At 40.4% G+C, this 21,966-nt stretch overlaps 1 protein-coding gene across 1 annotated transcript in view; it reads right to left on the bottom strand.

The window, feature by feature from the left end:
- The window catches only part of RALYL (RALY RNA binding protein like), a 1,862,755-nt gene that overhangs the window by 1,472,500 nt on the left and 368,289 nt on the right, over positions 1-21,966 (bottom strand). Inside the window, exon 2 of the mRNA XM_073631886.1 lies at positions 18,390-18,472. The gene's annotated coding sequence lies outside the window, so the exon portion shown is untranslated. The remainder of the gene's footprint in view (positions 1-18,389; positions 18,473-21,966) is intronic.

Below are 21,966 nucleotides of genomic sequence, written 5' to 3'. Positions count from 1 at the left end.
GGTATGGATGGGGAACCCCACGTCATTTTTTTTTAATTTTGGAGCGGGGTTCCCCTTAAAATCCATACCAGACCTGAAGGACCTGGTATGGATTGTGGGGGGCCCCCACGCCATTTTAAAAAAAATTGGCATGGAGTTACCCTTAATATCCATACCAGACCCGAAGGGCCGAAGTTTTTTCAATGATTTTTTTTTTTATGTACATTGCCGGGATCTGGCAATACATTACAGCTGCAAGCAATTTTAAATGACATTTTTTCCTTTAGAAATGTCATTTTGCTGCGGTACTGTTATAAACATGGGAAAGATGTGCTACTTTACAGGCAGACTAAGGCAGACTTCATACATGTCTCCTGGGGTTGTGCCCGAGTCCCCATACACTTTTTATGACAATAACTTGAAATTAAGCCTTTAAAATTAACACTTTTGATTTTTCACGTTTGTGTCCCATACACTTTAACGGTGCTCTCATGTTCGCACTAATTTTTTGTCTGTTTGCATGTTCTGGTGCAAACCGAACCAGGGGGTGTTCGGCTCATCACTACTGGCAACCTGTACTCCCTCATGTTCCTAGGAGTGGATCCAGGAAACATTGGTGTAAGGACCAGTAAATTTAATTATCCACTTTACCCCCCCCCCTTCATGACCAGACCATTTTTTGCGATACGGCACTGCAAAATTGTCAGTTTATTGTCAGTCATTGTAATAAACTGACAGTGAACTGACAATTGCGCGGTCATGCAATGCTGTACCCAAATAAAATTGTTGTAATTTTTTTATCACCCTTGTGTTTTTTTTTTAGCACTATAAACAAAAAAAACTGAGAATTAAAAAAAAAAAAAAATATATATATATATATATATATATATATATATATATATATATATATATATATATATATATATATATATATATATATATATTACTCTCTGCTATAATACATATCAAATAAGAAAAAATGTAATATCGAATTTCTTCATAAATTTTGGTAAATTACTTTACTTTAACTGACAATTGCGCGGATGCAGCAAAGCTGTACCCAAATAAAATTCATGTCCTTTTTTTACCACAAATAGAGCTTTCTTTTGATGGTATTTGATCACCCCCGTAGTGTTTATTTTTTGTACTAAAAAAAGCAACAATTTTGACAACAAATAAAAAACTGATATGGGTTTGGACCCTTTCCTACTCTATACAAAAATAAAAAATGTTTACACATTCCCTTACATTTTTTAAGTATGCAGTATAAAGTGCATAGAGCAACATGCGTGTCCACCCATTTGTAACATGTCTCTCAATATATATTTTTAGACTATAACAATAAAAGGCAAGTCTAAAATCTGTGAAAAGCTTACTTTAAGGCTGGCCGAACACTATACAATCTGATTGTCCAATCTCTGCACAATCTCTTTTAACCGCTTGCTGACCAGCCGCCACAGTTTTACTGCGGCAGAATGGCACGGCTGGGCGAAATGACGTTACCTTACGTCGCTTCGCCTTTTCTATGTCGCTTCGCCCGCAGAGTGTGCCTGGAGCCGATGCGAGCGCCCGGCTGCACGATGACCGCCAGGCACTCGTGATGGCTCATGACAGAGCGAGAACCGGGATCTGTGTGTATAAACACACAGATCCCGGTTCTTTCAAGGGAGTAGAGAGAGATCGTGTGTTCATACTAAGTATGAACACCGATCTCTCTCTCCTCCTAGACAGTCCCATCCTCCCTACAGTTAGAACACACCTAGGAAACACTGTTAACCCCTTGATCTCCCCCTAGTGTTAACCCCTTCCCTGCCAATGACATTTATACAGTAATCAGTGCATTTTTATAGCACTGATCGCTGTATAATTGTCAATGGTCCCAAAAATGTGTCAAAAGTGTCTAATTTGTCCGCTGCAATATCGCAGTCCCAATAAAAATCACAGATCGCCGCCATTACTAGTAAAAAAAATTAATAATATTAAAAATGCCATAAATCTATCCCCTATTTTTTAGACGCTATAACTTTTGCGCAAACCAATCAATATACGCTTATTGCGATTTTTTTTTTACCAAAAATATGTAGAAGAATACATATCAGCCTAAACTGAGGAAAAAATTAGTTTGATAAAAAATGTGGGATATTTATTATAGCAAAAGTAAAAGATATTGTGTTTTTTTCAAAATTGTTGCTCTTCTTTTGTTTACAGCACAAAAAATAAAAACCGCAAAGGTGATCAAATACCACCAAAAGAAATTTCTATTTGTGGGAAAAAAAAGGGCGTCAGTTTTATTTGGGTACAGCGTCGCACGATTGCGCAATTGTCAGTTAAAGCGACGCAGTGTCGTATCGCAAAAAATGGCCTGGTCTTTGAGCAGCCAAATCTTCCGTGGCTGAAGTGCTTAAATTTACTAAAACTATACAATACAAGGGCAAACTTAACAACCCATTCAAATAGCATCAAAGCAGGCTGATCCTTGCATAACGTAGTTGATGGCAGATCTGAAGGAGATTGTACACTCTTACTGTATAGTATCAATTACACATAAAGGGCAAATAGTGCAAATTTGTAACATAAAAGTCATTAAAAGAACATTAAAAGAAGGTGTCCATATAAAGCATCTTCAGTAACATGAAAAATTTACAAAAGGAAGAGATTAATCACAACTTTTCTTCTTTATAATCCACTGCTATGAAAACACACATCCAGAAACTGTAAATCCTCTGTTCTCCAAAACTAAACAAAACACCTGGTGTTTACCAGAATAACTCACCAGAAATATAGAACATTAAGTGTAATCAAATCTTAAATGACTCGTCCTTTTCTAAGCCAACCTTCCAAGTATGTCCCTTCATATATTACTGCTTGATGGCCAATATTTTCCAGATCGAGAAAAGATTAAAGACATCTCGCAATAGTGTAATACTATTTCAAACAGGGCTTAAACCAAATCGCACTCACGCTTTAATCATAAAAAAACAGCATGAATCAATGTTCATACTCCACCAAATCACTTTTGGTTTATTTATTCTTCATCCTCATTCCCCTCTACCCGGTCAGACATGTGTACACACAAATCAAATATGGCTAACAGGCAGGCTGCTTCAGGACTACAACCCACAGCCCCATAAGAATAAGGATAAGCAGAAATACACTAAGACAGATTTACAAACAGCATGAATAAATTCTTCCCAACATGTTTCATCCACTGAACATTATCAAGGGATGGGACCATATACACTGCACACCTTCTTTTATAACCTTCTACTGCACCACTTTTATTAACCCTACTTGTGCAATCATTAACTAAAAAAGCAGCTAATTTTCTAAATCACACGTAGCACTAGAGACCCATGTTAGACAACGATCTCCCCTACAGCACCAGACAATAAACTTACAATTCTGGATGATCGCTGTCCGATCATACGCTGTACAATTGCACAAAAAAATGATAACATATTATTTCACAAGAACAAATTATGAGTCTAAAAATCAATAAATATTTTTGGTGCTTTTCATGGGACCAATTCAACTTGTCCATACATGCAATGATTAAAACTGAATACAACTTAATATCAAAACTGTATTCTAAAATAAAGGGATGTCAAAATATACACAGTACAATCCCCAAATAATTGTAACATAAAAATTACATAAATACAAATTCTATGTCTAAAAATCTATATATATTCACAAGAAATTCACCTCTAAACTTACCAAGGTGAACTATAAAAGTCATTTAAACTTGAACTGTTCCTCCTCTCTATGTAATTGAAGATATCAGCCCATGTAGGTCCTGCTTTCTGGCTGAGCCTCATGGGAACCCCCCTTACCCATGCTCTTCCTTCCTCCCTCCCCTCTCTAACCCAACAGACTCCCCTTCTTTATACTTTTTTTCTTTCCCCTCTTCTTTCTTTTTATCTTTCTGTTTCTCTTCTCTCTCACTCCCTTAGGTCACCTTCGCTCCTTCGCTCTTTGTGAACTTGATTCTCTCTTCCTCCTTCTCATACAGGGCCAAGTATTGGCTTTCTTACTCAGGAATCGTTCTGCATATCTCCAATATCTTCTAGAGATGTGCTTCTACTTGCCTCTGTATATTTTCTCTGGTATTGGCGTTGGTTATTCCCCACACCGCTGTTTGCTAAATACATTTGCATACCTAAACCTCTTGCCAATGTTTGCTGCATCTTAATTCAAAACTCAATACAAACTTTATGTGAAATAAAAATCAATACATATTGTCAGTGCTTTCCATGGGACCAATTCAAGCTGCCCATACATGCAATTATTAAAATGGAATACAGCCTAATATTGAAAATATACTCTAAAAAATATTTGTAAATTATGATTGATTGCAACCCCCCAAAACCATTCATTTTTCACTAATAAAACATTTAGACTGGGTTCACACCTCCGACGTATGCGACTCCCAGCAGGGGTCCGGTGCGTCCCTGTTCTCCATTTCAGGGACAAATTAGGGTCAAATTTTGGCCTGAATTCAGCCCTGAAATGGAGCCAAAGAGCACAGCACTCCTGTGCAAGCCGCTCCACAGCCGCAACGAAAATATATGAAAAGGCTCCATAGAGAGCCGGTTACAATCTCCTGTCATGCAAATGGGACCCAATTCACATAGGTGTGAATCCAGCCTAAAGGGCAATATCAAGATTTAACCCCTCAGGAGCCAAAGTCTGCATATTAAATATCCATCTTTTATCATCTATAGAATTCTGCTCTGGAAATAGTGCGTATATAATTACCTCCTCTCCAATTTAACATAACTTATTTTTTTGATGCCCCAAAATTGTAATCTAGATGGGCCCCCTATTATGATATTTTACATGTCCATAGTGTATGGACAGCCTTAGACTATGATCTACATCCTGATGTAATGTTTCAAAACCTGTTCAGTTTTACTACTGTTCTTAAATGAAAAACCAAACCTGCTTGTTTTTGAGTTCCTATCCAACACACATGTATGTTTCCGCACTGCCAGTATAGACATCATATGCATCATGTCGCTGAAATATTTTAGATTTCTGCCTTTGCTGCCAGTGCAATCTGGCTGGGTCTTGTTTTGCTGCTGCCCCTGTTTGTGGTACAACATAGTTGTCAACACTTTTAGGGAGACTTTTTTTTATACGCGGTGAGAAAGCCTATGTAGGCGGGGGCGTAGGGGTGGATTATTCATCTTTTGTGGGCGTGGCTCTATAATAAAATATTTTAAAAATGCGGTGCGCCATGGTGCAAAGGTGGCGTGGTTTAAAAATATGAAAAATACAGGGCATGGCTTAAAGGGTATGGTCAAATAGCACCTGAGATGACTTACCTAGTGTAGAATGTGGTAATGTTAAATACAAAAATGTACAGTGGAGATTAACTGAGATGACAGTATGGAGGTGACTGTGTCTGCAGGATGGAGATGAAAGGATAGAGGTGTGTGTGTGTGTGTGTGTGTGTGTGTGTGTGTGTGTGTGTGTGTGCAGGATGGAAATGACAGGATAGAGGTGTGTGTGTGTGTGTGCAGGATGGAGTTAACAGGATAGAGGTGTGTGTGTGCAGGATGGAGATGACAGGATGGGTGTGTGTGTGTGTGTGCAGGATGGAGATGACAGGATGGAGGTGTGTGTGTGTGTGTGCAGGATGGAGATGACAGGATGGAGGTGTGTGTGAGTGTGCAGGATGGAGATGACAGGATGGAGGTGTGTGTGTGTGCAGGATGGAGATGACAGGATAGAGGTGTGTGTGTGTTCAGGATGGAGATGACAGGATAGAGGTGTGTGTGTGTTCAGGATGGAGATGACTGGATAGAGGTGTGTGTGGGCAGGATGGAGAAGACTGTGTGTGTGTGTGTGCAGGATGGAGATGACTGTGTGTGTGCAGGATGGAGGTGACTGTGTGTGTGTCTGTGTGCAGGGTGGAGGTGACTGTGTGTGTGTACAGGATGAAGGTGACTGTGTGTGTGTGTGTGTGCAGGATGGAGATGACTGTGTGTGTGCAGGATGGAGGTGACTGTGTGTGTGTCTGTGTGCAGGGTGGAGGTGACTGTGTGTGTGTAACTGTGTGTGTGTGTGCAGGAAGGAGATGACAGGATAGAGGTAGGTGTGTGTGTATAGGATGGAGGTGACTGTGTGTGTGGAGGTGACAGGATAGATGTCTGTGTGTAAGATAGTGATGAATGAGCCATCCCCATAAGATAAATCAGACAATAAAACAGACAAAGAGAGAGAGCCCAGCCGGCATGATGTTCCTCCAGAGATGGCGCTGTAGAAAGAGCCCAACTTGCAGCATGGAACATACCTCTGGTCAAGTGCACTCCAGCCTCACACCTGTTGCAGTCCAAGCCTCAAGGTGGGCTGGCATATTCATCTTCACACCTCTGAGGCTGGCCACTCCGAGTTCCACCCAATCATGAAGAGGCAAGCTCCACCTGACCTCCTCGCATTGGCGAGTGAGTGTCCTGTGTGCTGGAGCTGCTTGAGCTGTTCTGCTACTGCTAGGAGGTAGGGCCAGGGAAGGGATCGGTTCTGTGTCCCCAGCAGTGTGTGATGATGTTGTGCATCTAGCTCCACAGCTGTCCATGACAAAGGGTGATTTTCAGGACTCTGCCCAGGACAAGAACATTTTGTGACAGCTGCTTAGATTTCGTGAATGTCCTGGCCAATTCGGAACTGTTGGCAACTATGGTACAATGTATTGTGTAATAAAGGTTCACTCACTCTGGGCCTATATGCTTACAATCAAACTGCTAACAAAGGGGGGTCACAGTTTGCTCTACTCTCCCAGGTATTGGTTTTAGAAGTACTGACGCAGTGTAGGCAAACTAGAATACAGCCTCTCCATTCCCTGCCCTAAAGTGCCTGTGTGGCTATGACATCTGTTCTTGTTAGTGAGATTCAAAAGCTAGCCATACACAAATTGAATATTGGCTGTTACATGCTGAATGGTGGATGGCCCTACCAGCACCACCCAGCTTAATAAACATTGATCTGAAGATCAAACTAGGCAGGCATAAAATTGTTGGCCAAACAGAGACTGCTGCCAATCAGATGAAGTTACTGTTCAGGTATTCTGAGAGCCACAGGTGTGGGCTGTCAGAATAATTTAGCTGGCAGGGGTATAGCTAGCTTTAGTTTAGACAGTTAAATTGGGAAAGGGGTTGCCCAAAACAGTGGGCCTGTAAATCTATAATTCTACCTCTGAGTATGTATGGGACTTCTAGTTCAGTGTTATGCTGCGTACACATGGTCGGAATTGAATTTCCGACAGAAAAAGTCAAATGGGAGCGATTTATCTTATATTCTGACCATGTGTATGGCCCATCAGACTTTTTCCGTCGAAAATTCAGACGGACCTAGATAAAGAACATGTTCTATATTTTTCCGACGGAAAAAATTACTATCGGAAAAACTGCTCGTCTGTATGCTGTTCCGACGCACCAAAAACCATGCATGCTTTGAAGCAAGTACGAGACAGAAGCACTAGGTCTGTTAAAACTAGCGTTGGTAATGGAGATAGCATATTCCTCACGCTGCAAATTCTGTGATCTTTTAATGCAGCGCATTCTTTTGTGCTTTATAATGCTAGAATAATGAAGTTGTTTTGCTGCTGATATTCACACAGAGTTCAGACAAACTGATTTCTTTATTTTTTCTCGTGATCTCATGAATAATCTTTTATTTCATATTTATTTTATAAGCACGAGTCTGAAAAGTGTGAATCGTCTCTCTCTCAAAACTTCTACTAACACAAGATAAACACGAGATTAGCAGAAGGAGCCTAAAGGGTGGCGCAGTGGCTAATAAACTTCCTTTTTATAGTGCCATTGTTCATGTTGTACATCACCGCGTTTTTGGCGGTCGGAATTTGGTGTGACCACGTGCATGCAAGACAGTTTGAGCGGAATTCCGTCTGAAAAACCTTCAGAGTTTATTCCAGCGGGAAAACCGGTCGTGTGTAGAGGGCATTAGTGTCACTAAACCCACATCATAACAAACTATCAATAAATGGTGTATTACATGCTGTTCATACTCATTTAGTTACTATGAAATTTGATCCTGCTGGTCTCTATCTCCCCCTTCTGTCCAATTCAGCTAGGGATTTTGCAGAGAAACATTAGCAACTCTGCACATGCTCAGTTTTCAGTGAGTTTCTATGCTGAGCATTTCCTCCCTATCATATCTGAGCAGCCCATGTGGCTATAGAGTCACATGTGGGCATATACACAGTGGTAAATTGCAGCCCACTCCCTCCCTCCTCCTCATCCATGCCAACTAACCAGCCAAACACAATGGGGGTGGGATATTACATCTTGATTGATGTTGGCTTCACCTCCCTGTTATTCTAAGAAACAGACTGAAGGGGCGTGACACAGCCTGTGACCGGCAAAACCATGTTATTGCCAAACATTAAAACATTTGATTTTAAATATATGTTTCTATGACAATTTAAAACAGTTTATTGATATTATTTATTTATTTATACTCTGTATTCCATAGGCTGTTTTTTTTATTTTGAACATGTGACCAGCAGCAGAGCATTAGAAGCTCGTTCTGCTTATGTTTCCCTGAAGACAGGCTGGGAAAGATCTTGGTCATGTGACAGCTGTATATCAATTAGGAAAAAGGTACTTAGATGTTTGTTTGTTTTTTAAATTAAAATAATTACAGTGCCATCATTCATCTCCTGATAAGACAGAGCCTTTGGAGTCTTTCTGCACATGCTCAGTTTATTGTGTATTGCTAAAGAGTTTTTTTATTTTTTCTTGGGGGGGTGCATGTGATCAGCACAGGGCCAATCAGCATTGTCCAGACAGAGGATCAGGAGTCCTACAGCCTCATAGGACAGTCAGAGTAGAATAGAAACTCCTCCTACAAGCTTTAACCAGACACTGATGGTAGTCACAAGACTGCTATATGCTGCTGATGAGAAAAGGTATTTAGCAGTATATATTTCCTAAAATAATTGCATTTCCATGTTCTGTGTACTGTGGGAGACCAGATATAGTGAATGCAAGCTCCTGGGTTTAGTAACACTTTAAGTCCTCTGAGGATTGATTAATTGACTTTCTCACTCTACTTTACACTTTCTTTTACAATTGTCCTTTTACATATTGATATTCGCAAACACAATGTTCACAAACACATCAAGGAATAAAATGGAAAACTGCTCTACGGTAGCACCGTGAAGTACAATACTAACAAGTAGACCCTTGTTCTGAACCAAGAGCCACATAGGAAATTATTCAAACACAGAAGTCTTTGCTTGCTAGACATAGCTTGAATATTCTTGATTTTAGTAAACGCCTAACCCTTTGTCTGCCAAAACTGTTTTTGCATTGTATGCACACATGTCTAAAAAATCATTTTAGACCTGAAGATTACATTACATTATATATTTTCTGAAAGCAGACATCCTAGAGAATAAAATGGTTGTAGTGCCAATATTTTATGTTATAAGATAATAGCAAAGTGATTTAGGAAATGCAACATTTCTGTAAAAATACACTTAGTATACACTTATACAAGTTAATTTTAAGGCACACAAACACAATAGATTACCCAATTTTTTGATAAAATATAAAAGATGAGGTTGTGGTGAGTAAACAGATACCCAACATGTCAAATCATAAAATTGCGTGCACCAGTGAAATGGCAACAAACATTTCCACCCTAAATTTTCCATAGGTGATGCTTTAAAAGCCCTTACAGGTCATCAATTTAAAGCTACCTGGGAACTCTGATGCTACAATTATTTCTCTCACTCCAGTGTGTGTGGCGATATGTAACATGTGTATCACATCATCAAAATTTTTTCTGGGCAGGAGCCCCCAACGTGGGTATTTACGTTTGTACGTGTGTGTATGTGGGTATGGGGGGTCTCAAACCTACTTACTTGCTTTGGTGTGGGATGGTGTGCTCTTTTTCTAGTGGTGTTAGTCTCACCACTAGGGATGAGCCGAACACCCCGCTGTTCGGTTCGCGCCAGAACATGCGAACAGGCAAAAAATTTGTTCGAACACGCGAACACCGTTAAAGTCTATGGGACTCGAACATGAATAATCAAAAGTGCTAATTTTAAAGGCTTATATGCCAGTTATTGTCGTAAAAAGTGTTTGGGGACCTGGGTCCTGCACCAGGGGACATGGATCAATGCAAAAAAAAGTTTTAAAAACTGACATTTTTTCAAGAGCAGTGATTTTAATAATGCTTAAAGTGAAACAATAAAAGTGTAATATTCCTTTAAATTTTGTACCTGGGGGGTGTCTATAGTATGCCTGTAAAGGGGAGCATGTTTCCAGTGTTTAGAACAGTCTGACAGCAAAATGACATTTCAAAGGAAAAAAAGTCATTTAAAACTACTTGCGGCTATTAATGAATTGTCGGTCCGGCAACACACATAAAAGTTCATTGATAAAAATGGCATGGGATTTCCCCACAGGGGAACCCAGCGCCAAAATTTTTCAAAAAATGGCGTGGGCCCCCCCCAAAAATCCATACCAGACCCTTATCAGAGCACGCAACCTGGCAGGCCACAGGAAGAGAGGGGGGACGAGAGAGGGCCCCCCTCCTGAACCATACCAGGCCACATGCCCTCAACATTGGGAGGGTGCTGTGGGGTCCCCCCCAAAGCACCTTGTCCCCATGTTGATGGGGACAAGGGCCTCATCCCCACAACCCTTACCCAGTGGTTGTGGAGGTCTGTGGGCAGGGGGCTTATCAGAACCTGGAAGCCCCCTTTAACCAGGGGACCCCCAGATCCTGGCCCCCCCTGTGTGAAATGGTAAGGGGGTACAAAAGTACCCCTACCATTTCACAAAAAAAGTGTCAAAAATGTTAAAACTGACAAGAGACAGTTTTTGACAATTCCTTAATTTTAAAGTCTTCTTCTTTCCATCTTCTTCGGGTCTTCTTTCTTCTATCTTCCTTCGATTTCTTCCTCCATCTTCTTCTTCCTCTGGTTCTTCCTCCGATCCTCTGCTTCTTGCTCCGGTGTTCTCGACCAGCATCTTCCTCCACAGCATCTTGTTCCCCGCTTCGTTCTTGGGCCACTCAGCATCCATGGGAGGCACCCGCTGTGTGACGCTTCTCGTCTTCTGGCACTTCTTAAATAACGGAAGGCAGGGCCACCCGGTGACCCTGCCCCCCTCTGACGCACGGGGACTTGACGGGGACTTCCCTATGGGTTTTCTCGTTACATCAGAGGGGGCGGGGTCACCTGTTTATGTAACGGGCAAAGCGAGTCTTCAATTGCTAGACATAGCTTGTCTATTCTTTATGTGACTATTACCAAACATTCACTGGTGGTGAATCTATCGCTCTAATTTAAAACACATACACCTTGAAGATTCAAATGCAGTGAACATTTGGTGAATAGCATATTTTACATTTGCTATATGTGCCACAAAGTGTCCCGGACAGCCTATGTTATAACCCTCAGTGCAGGTTCTGATGCTGCACATAATAAAAGAAAAAGCTAATGCATACCTCTCAACTTTCTGAGATGGGAAAGAGTAAAGTGGGGTACACACTATAAGAAAATTGGGCAAATATTCATCTGATATTTCTCATTGTTTCACAGCTAGTCACAAGCGAGGAAGAAAAGAAAGTACGACAATTCTCGTACGACAAGATGTTGTTTATTGTTTCTTATCATGTGCAGTCATTCTTTTCTGATTTTTCTTGTACGAAAATTGTATGAAAACAGTACACTTTAAATGAAAATCGTTCATTCGGTTCCTGTACAGGAAAAATTTTGGAGTTTGTACCTTTGGAAATGCTTGTTTGCAAATTCGGAATTGGATATCAAAAGTTGTGTACACACTATATCGAACGATCGTGTCTTGCATGGAATTTTCTTCCAATTTTCTCATAGTGTATACAGGGCTTAACACATCTTAGTAAAAAAAAAAAAAAAAAAAAACAAACCCCATTATGGAGAATTAATACTCAAAAAATTATTAGTTAAACCCACAAGTGTTTTGTTTTTTCTCCACTACTATTCTTTTATACTGACTTTTAACAAAATGCAGCAATTTAGAATTAGATGAAAGGTTTAGGATGGTAAAATTCTTTTTGATAGCTAAATATTGCATTTTTTATACAGGTACAGTATATACATCAGACCAAAATAAGAGACAGATGATGAGAAAAGAGGGATAGAGGGACAGTCCCTCCATATCCAGACAGTTGGAAACTATTGATAATGCATAGTCTTGTAAGGCTTCTTTAGGTTTTTTCATATTTTTGTTCTCATTCTTCCTTACACAATTCATAGAGAGTTGCTTCTCACAACAGGGAGAAAACTCTACAGTTAGCCTTTGTGTATTAGAACACCCCTAGCAATGACATGAATTGATACCTAAAAGATAAAAATAAAAGCCACCTCTTAAATAAAAGTTTACTTCATCCAATTTGTTATAGATCAGCCCCAATGTGCCTAGTCTTAGATCACAAGGAGATAGCACTTGGAGTAGAATCATTCTCCAGTTCAAGTCAGCACTGTTATTATACACAGAATGACCTTGAGTCCAGAGTCAACATTTCTTCAGCTATATGCATGCTACTGACGCCGGAGAGCCAAACACATAGAAAAGAAGCCGGCAATGCACTTAGAATTCACAACATCCAGCACTTGTTTCTACAGACAATAAGCCCTCGAAAACAAACGGAAAAACTTGAATCATAATAGCAATGAATAATTCATCAACTATCTGCCGAATGAATCAAGATTTAATGTGAACTTCACAATCCAAAATAATGGCATGAAAATGGTTAGCGATCCCTTTCATCCTCATGAAAAGGCAGCTGTGTGCCCGAAACAATAACAATTTATTCGCTTTGAACCGCTGGAACAGGAACAAGAAATCCATACAGTATGTCACATGTTTACACATAAACAAGGCAGCCTGACAGTTTGTGGACTTAATTATTGATGGATTCAATATACTACATTTGGCAGGTTAGTGGTTATTGAAGAAATAGATAGTTGGCTCTGACGTTTTATGGTTTCTATCATCTGTGGATAAATAGCACATTAAATAGCATGAAGAGGAATAATCTGTTTGATGGCCTGGATTTATTTGGAATAATAGTCCATTTCAGCAGTATGATTACATTTATCTGTAGACCCTACCACTAACACTGTTACACTTATGAGATCAGAGTAGCTCAGTCTGCCTGAGAACACGGTAAGAGTGATCTCTATTCCCAGTGCAATTGAATTTAAAAACTTGATGATAAGGAAAGCTGCAAGAACATTTCAACAAATACGGGAAATAAAATAAAGGCTATAACCTATGTTTTTCTTTCGAAGTCTAGATTTATTGTTATAAATAGTTTTACCTATAACTTACTGGCTATTTATTTTTTATTTCAAGTTAGCTTTTGTTGTCTATGGTCTTACATTTATACAATTCTTTGCATTGCTGGGTCTCTCTGGCCTCACCCACATTTTAGAAAACTGCCATTCCCATTGACAAATAGCTTTAAAACCAATATGCGCAGAACAAACTGGAGATTGAAATTGTGTTTAATTTCCACTTACATGAGAGTTGACTCCATTAAAATGTTATACATATACCATGTAAAAATATGAGTAAAATTGGTACACAACAATTGAAAGGTTATGTCCAGCCAAAACTTTTTGCTATACAAAGTGAGGAATACATTAGAAACCCTGTTGGATTTTAACTGATTTCTGGGCCTCTGTTAGCGTTAAAGTACAGGTGGTCCCCTAGTTGCAAACATCCGACTTACAAACGACTCCTACTTACAAATAGAGGGAGACAACAGGAAGTGAGAGGAAATCTACCACAAGAAGGGAAATTCACTCCTGTAAGTTTTATCACGGGAAAAAAGGTGTCTCCACTGATGCTTTATCACAAGGCTTGTTTCCACAACAACCCAAAATTGTCAAAATCCAATTGTCATTGGGACAGAAAGTGAGGTGAAATCTCCTGAACTGGGCACAAACAGCAAAACAAACGTTACAGGGGTGTTAACCCTTCCCTATGCTATCCAAAAAGCTTAAAAATAGTTTTTTTGGCTGGAGCTACACTTAAAAAATTTACTTGTTCCAACTTACAAACAGATTCAACTTAAGAACAAACCTACAGACTGTATCTTGTTTGTAACCAGGGGACCGCCTGTAATGTTCTCTCACTTAAAGTAGAACTATAGGCATTTTGGATAGAGCAAGGAAGGGTTATAACCCCTGTCAGATTTTATTTTCGCCATCTGTGTCCCATTGTGAAGATTTCCCATCACTTCCTGTTCTATCGCCAAACAGGAAGTAATAGAAAAATTAGGAGAATTCCATGGGGACCCCCAGGTCACCAGAACTAGTGTCCCCATTGGAAGATTTCCCCTCTATTACTTTTTAAGGACAACCCAAAATATGGGATTTTATTTCACTTTAAAAGATAATTGTAAATTGGACAAATAGAGAGAGTAAATCTCCCAAACGGGAGCACAGACAGCAATACAAACTGACAAGCATTATAATTCCTCTGCACTCTATCCAAAACTTAAAAAAAAAAAAAAAAAAGTTTTGCCTTTAGTCATACTTTAATGTCACAGTCACAATGATTAAACCAAACAGGATGTCAGAAAGTACCTCAAACAGCAACTGAATTTACATTTCAAACATGCATCAAAATTAAATTATGTAACTCTTCTAAGCTCTAATCTAAAGTAAACAGGGTCACTTATACAGTGCTTAGATGTAAGGTTCTGAAAATGAGATCAATTAGCAGCTACTATAATAACAAAACTTAGTAAACCATGAGCCAAAAAGGTCCAAAACCATAGTCCCTTTGGCAAAGCAGCGCTTCTTAATGTATAACATTCTGGGAATAAATCATATTCTGAAAGGATCCCAAAGGATAAACCACAAGAACAGATCCTATTAGGAGGTGTTTTACAACTTCACCACACCACGCATCTCCACTCCCTTAAGAATTGCGCTCACTGAATTAATATCAAAATATAGCCTTTTTGGGTACGTTATGGCTCAAACATAGGGAATCCTCATAGCGTGAATCCATATAAATTTAGTACACACCAGTATTAATATTTTAAATATGTTTAGATATTTAATTATGCAATTGTATATATATCTTATAATTTTTACATTTTGGATTGATGTATGTTTATTAACTGCATGTTAGCGGTGTGTGGTGGAGTCGGTGCAGGACATGCCGGGTTCCTAGACATTGTCGGCCCCATACATGGTAAAATCATATTGAAGCTGCTTGTGGAGAGAAATACTTTAGTTCCACTTTGCAGCTCTGATCATCTCTGGTGAGAACAGCTGAGTACCTGACCCTGAGTTCTGAAGGGGTTAAGGTGTAACACAGAGAGGCTATAAATCTGCAAGTCTATGCCGTGCAGCCACACCTATTACTAAAGACGGAATGACGAAATGCATCTAGGTGTGACCACGCGGCTTGCTGCATGTGTCACCTGTCTCGATCTCTTCCCGGAAATCACCACAGACGATTAGATCTCAACGAGTGGTGATAGAGTATTGAGACACAGTATACAGTGCAATATGTTTACATAGAAATGTGATTCTTTTTTATTTGTTTTTAAGTGCATAGGGTTAAGGGGGGATTTTTTATGGAATAAAAAAATGTTTTTTATATGGATTCACACTATGAGGGTTGTTTCCTTCCCTATGTTTGAGCCTACTGGAATGATTATGGATATGGAGCAGGAGTGAACATAGGACCCGAGTGTACAAACCAATCCTTTGTAATGTCTTTTGGGATATCCTGGCAGATGTCTGCCCACTAGTAATCGCATGGTCATAACTTACCCAAAAAGGCTATATTTTGATATTAATCCGGTGAGTGCAATTCTTAAGACCCCTTTCACACTGTGCCGCCACCGGTTTTAATCTCCCTACTAGCGGCCGAAAAGGGGTTAAATCCGCCCGCAAAATGCCACCGGAGCGGCGTTTTGCCGGAGGTATCACAGCGCTGCCCCATTGATTTTAATGGGGAGGAGCGTTGGAGGAGCGGTGAGTTCACTGTGAGTTCACCGCTCCAAAGAAGCTGCTGGCAGGACTTTTTCTGACATCCTGCCAGCACACAGCTCCAGTGTGAAAGCCCTCGGGCTTTCACACTGGAGTGAATGGAGCAGCTGTTTTAGGGCAGTTTGCAGGCGCTATTTTTAACGCTATAGCGCCTGCAAAATGCTCCCATGTGAAAGGGGTCTTAGGGAGTGGAGTCACGTGGTGTGGTGAAGTTTCTGTGTTGTCCAAACACCTCTTAATAGGATCCCTTCCTGAGGTTTATCCTTTGGGATTATTTCAGAATATGTTTTATTCCCAGCATGTTATACAATAAGAAGTGCTGCTTTGCTAAAGGGACTATGGTTTTGGACTTTTTTGGCTCTTGGTTTATTAACTCTTCTAGCTTGTAAGGTGAAATGAATACACTAGATGGAATCAAATTCACCTACTACAACCTTACTCTTTAAAATGCTTAATGGTGTTATACAAAAACTGAAATTGGTGTATGTTGCCAAAGCAGCACCCCAAAAATACTGGAAAATATGACATCCCTGGTTGGACTCTTTTTTGTCACTTTTGGGATTTGATGGGAAGTAGTAGACAATACAAATGTGTGCAGTATATCTTAATGTTCCTTGGAGTTGATTAACTAAAACTGAAGAATGCAAAATCTGGTGCAGCTCTGCATAGAAACCAATGAACTTCCAGGTTATTTGTCAAAGCTTAAAGTGGTTGTTAACCCACTATACTAACGTAGTCTTAACCCATCTGTATCATAATAACATTTGTCCCTGTGTCTGTGTAATGTAAAAAAACTGCCGATTTGTACCTGTATAAGCTGCACTCTGAGCGCTCTGCTGACATGTCAGCTCCCTTGTTTCTCCAACTAAGAGCTGAAGTGGGCAGGGCAGAGCCGCCCTGCTGATGTCAGCCGGTGGAGGAAGGGGAGAGAGGAGAGAGAGAGAGCCGACAATCAGCTGAGCTGCTGGAGCCCTTTATACAGGTACAGATCGGCTGATTTTTTTACATTACACAGGCACAGGGACAGATGTTCTAATGCTACAGAGGAGATAAGAAGGTTTATTATCAGATACGAGAGGAGCAGGAGCAGGGGGAGTGGGCGCAGCTACGAGCAGGGAGGGGAGGGGGGAGGAAGACAGAAGACCTAGACACAGGGAGAGCTGCAGACAGGAGAGCTGCGGCTGACAGAATCACAATGTCAGGGGCTCAGCAGCCATGATTATCGTGGTCTGTTTGCAGGGGGTAGGGAATAGCCAGGCAGGATCAGCCAGGTTTTTTTAGGGTATACAGGGAGCCAAATGACACAGCACAAGCGCTGTGCTGTATAACATGCTTTAAAGGAACAGGATCAGGTTTTATTTTTATTTTTTTGGTTATCAAACGCTTTAATTGAACAAGCTGAAGTTAGTAGCTAATTGGCTACCATATGCAGCTGCACCAAATTTTGCACTCTCCAGTTTGGTAAATCAACCCCTTTGTGTTATAGAAGTTACCAGGAATTGTCTTGTCTGTTATTGCGCTATGTATGTCTTACACTTTATAGTTTAAAAGCAAAAATATGCATCTTTGAAAAAAAAAAAAAAAAAAATTTATTAGCATACCATGCATTTATTTGTTTTTTTGTATTACGTGAGACATGAAGGTCAATTTACTTCTTAACAGGGAACGTCACCAACCAACTTTTATTGGCAAAAGATCTCTGTCCACTTGGTCATCATACACCCTTTTCTAAAGTATAGTCAGCTGTCTGTTCTTAAGGCTAGATTTACATCTATAGAAAGCCTCCAGTACCCAGGCAGAGAGAGCTGAAATTAAAGAATACCTAAGGGCAGTTAGAAGTTTACCGTATAACATTTCAGCTCTCCTATTGCTCCATAACCTGTAAAAAAAATAGTCTTATCAAGTTTTATCTGCGTTCAGGCACACTTTGGATGTATAAAAACAGAAGAATTGAGGGCACAGATATGATAAATACAAGGATAAATTTGAAATCATATTATATAAGACATGATAACAAGCTTCCTACTTTTGTCAATAGCTGATGGCCTATTACTAAATTAGGACCAGAATGATGCCTGCACTAAATACAGCTACCACTAGACTTTCCACTTTAACATAGTAGATGGCTGCTGATTGGTGCAGAGAGTCTACTGACCAGCACTGAGTCTAATGACACCTCTCAGCAGCCCCATGCCACTCCTCTTTTGTTCTGTCCATGTAGGAAAAAAGTAAACTCAATATATTATATATGCTGACAGGCTATACTGAGATACACTTTTATAACAGCCAGGGATTATATATTGTTTTTGGCTGCTGCACACCATATTCACATATATAGCTGTTTGGTAATTGGAATGGCTGGTTTTTCACTTACCTGATTAAAAATCCAAATTAGTGTAACCTTCCCTCTTCCGAATCCAGTTTTTTCAGCTATCTTTATTGTCCTTTCAAAGTTACCTGTAAAAAAAAAAAATCCTGTATTACAATATGCGCAATGTATTTATAAAACAAGACATTAGGTGTGCTAAAAATCATAACAGAACTTTTGCGGCAGTAAATTTCTTTTTTATATCACCTGTAAAACATGGAAGCTAAAGTCATTCTACAATTTACATTACATTTACTTTTATAGGTATAGGGCATACATTAATATATTCTAGTACATGGCTATTTCCTAAAATGTTAGAAATCTATTTTGTGTTGTTATCCACCACCTTTTTCGTAAAGCAGTATGCATCCTGACAGGTAACCTATATCAACCAATTCCAATTATGCTTTCACAGATTTTAAAATACACTCCGCTATTCAGAAGTTGGTCAACCCTCCTCAGTGACTAGAGTCCTTGGTATTAATAATGTCAATGAACTTGACTTAACACCCCGCCTTGTGGACTACTACAGAATTACCCAAACTAATGTGACAACATCATGCCATAATGAAAACATATTTAACCTCCCTGGCGGTATGATTATGTCAGATTTTTGATGCTGAAAGCGGTACATTGTTTTGTATGGAAATTTGACGTTTTATATTGTAGGCCTGTAATTCTTAGGAATAACTCACTTATCTGTCCAAACAAGAGTCTAGTAGACATCCTGGGTATGATATAGTTTGAAACACATAATCATAAATTATAATATAATAAATAACTATAAATAATTATAACAAATAATAATATTATAATAATAATAATACAATTTATTCAATAATGTAATCAAATCAAAAACACTGAAATGTGCTCAGTTGCAGAATTGTAACTGTCATTACTTCCAGTGTTTGATGACGAATTTTCCCACGAATCACTATCACTCAATTCTGCAAGTGGTTCTAATTTATTATCGCTATTTTCTAGCTGGTCTAAAATTGCTTTCGATGTAAAGGGGCACTTTTTGGTTGCTATGGACAATCTCAAGTTTCCAGGCAGAAAGAACAGTATATATATATATATATATATATATATATTGTAATGTTTGGGGGACCAGCTAGATCGCAGGACACAGGCTTTTCACTTAAAAGGAGATTTATTGAACTTAAATAGCTTTACAGCAGCAAAAACAAAAGAAAAAGGTTTTAGTCTCACCGACTTGCAAAGTCCAGAACTGCTATCGCAGTTAAACAGTCCTTAATTTCCGTTGCAGCTAGCTTCCCCTGGCAGGAGACTTCCAGGCAGGACACTGCTATTCACTTTTGTTGCTGCACAACAAACACCATCCACCATCCACATTCTCCTTTACACTCCTCCACACCCTCTCCAACTTCCTGTCTTGTTTTAAACCCACTTCCTCTGACAGGTGAGTTAACCCTTTTTGTTCCCTTAAAGGGACCACAGTCCAAACAGAGGGGAAACATAGCGTCCTTCCAGGACCCAGCCACGGCGTCCTGTACATATCCCCCCCCTGTGCCCCAACGCCATGGAGGTGGAGGCAACAGTGGAGCTCAAACAATGGACTCGGGAGAGGGCATCTGCATTTTGATGCAGTCTCCCGGGCCTATGCTCCACTACAAATTTAAATTCCTGGAGTGCCAGGAACCACCGAGTAACCCTGGCATTATTCCCTTTACCCTGTCTCAACCATGTTAAAGGGGCATGGTCAGAAATCAGCCTAAACTTCCTCCCCAAAAGGTAATATCTGAGGGATTCCAGAGCCCACTTAATGGCCAGACACTCTCGTTCAATTATAGCGTAGTTTTTTTCCGCTGGTGTTAACTTCCTACTGAGGAAGACTACCGGGTGCTCCTCTCCATTAATAACCTGTGACAACACCGCTCCCAATCCTACATCAGAAGCATCAGTTTGGACAACAAACTCTTTTGAAAAATTGGGTGCTACCAGGACAGGGTGTTGGCACAGTGCCGACTTGAGCTCCAAAAAGGCCTTCTCAGCGTCTGCATTCCACTCCACCATGACCGATTTCCGACCCTTAGTCAGATCGGTCAATGGAGCCGCCAACGTGGCAAAGTTGGGTACAAACCTCCTGTAGTATCCCACCATGCCCAAGAATGCACGTACCTGCTTTTTTGTGAGGGGACGGGGCCAACTCTGTATAGCCTCTACCTTGCTGACCTGAGGTTTCACCACCCCTCTACCCACGATATAGCCCAGGTATTTCACCTCCTCCATTCCCAAAGCACATTTTTCAGGGTTTATTGTAAACCCCTCCTTCCAAAGAGAGTCCAGCACTGCCTGGACTTTGGGCAAGTGTGATTCCCAGTCTCTGCTAAAAATGACTATGTCGTCCAAGTACACTGAGGCATATTTCTGGTGAGGTCGTAAAATCCTATCCATTGCTCGCTGGAATGTGGCTGGAGCAGTTTGCAATCCAAAAGGCATCCTTTTGTACTGAAAACTCCCCTCTGGGGTAGAAAAAGCAGTTTTCTCTCTAGCAGCCTTAGTCAACGGGATTTGCCAATATCCCTTGGTAAGGTCTAATGTAGTGATATACCTGGCTGGACCTAGTCTCTCAATAAGCTCATCTACCCGGGGCATGGGGTAGGCATCAAACCGTGAAACTTCATTAAGTTTCCGAAAATCATTGCAGAATCGCAGAGTCCCGTTGGGCTTCGGTACCAACACAATCGGGCTCGACCACTCACTCTGCGATTCCTCAATAATCTCCAGGTCTAACATCTTCTTCACTTCCTCTGAAACAGCCTTCCTTTGGGCCTCTGGGATGCGGTAGGGCCGGACAAAAACTTTGACTCCTGGTTCCGTGATGATATCATGCTCTATGGTACTTGTGAGCCCTGGCAAGTCTGAAAATTTTTCTTTATTTCTCTGCAAGAACTCCTTGGCCTGCTGGCTTTGGGTTTTAGACAGGGTATTTGCTACTTGGACACTCTCCACCCCAACCCGAGGCTCCAATCTTGCACTAGCCAGGGAGGTCACTGGTTCCCTCTCTGTCCAGGGCTTTAACAAGTTTACATGATATATTTGATAGGGTTTCCTCTTACCCGGTTGGTGGATTTTATAATTCACCTCTCCCACTTTTTCTACAACTTCAAAGGGGCCTTGCCACCTGGCTAAGAATTTACTTTCCACAGTGGGAATCAACACCGCTACTCGATCCCCCACTTGGAAATTCCTTATTTTAGCAGCCCTATTATAGACTCGTCGTTGAGCCTCCTGAGCTTTTTGTAAATGTTCCTTGACTAGTGGCAACACAGTTCGGATCCTCTCCTGCATTTGGGAAACATATTCAAGAACACTCTTATGCTGACTAGGTTCACTTTCCCATTCCTCCTTAACAAAATCCAGTAGTCCGCGAGGTCTCCGCCCATATACCAACTCGAAGGGCGAAAACCCAGTGGAGGCCTGGGGCACTTCCCGGATAGCAAACAGGAGAGCTGGTAACAGACAGTCCCAGTCTTTCCCATCCCTTTGTACAACTCTCTTAAGCATAGATTTAAGGGTCTTATTAAAGCGTTCCACTAACCCATCCGTTTGGGGATGG

Source organism: Aquarana catesbeiana, linkage group LG05 (genome assembly GCF_042186555.1).
Source record: "Aquarana catesbeiana isolate 2022-GZ linkage group LG05, ASM4218655v1, whole genome shotgun sequence".
Lineage (NCBI taxonomy): Eukaryota > Metazoa > Chordata > Amphibia > Anura > Ranidae > Aquarana > Aquarana catesbeiana.
The sequence above is the reverse complement of the archived record's forward strand: the minus strand, read 5'-3'. Positions and strand labels throughout refer to the sequence as shown.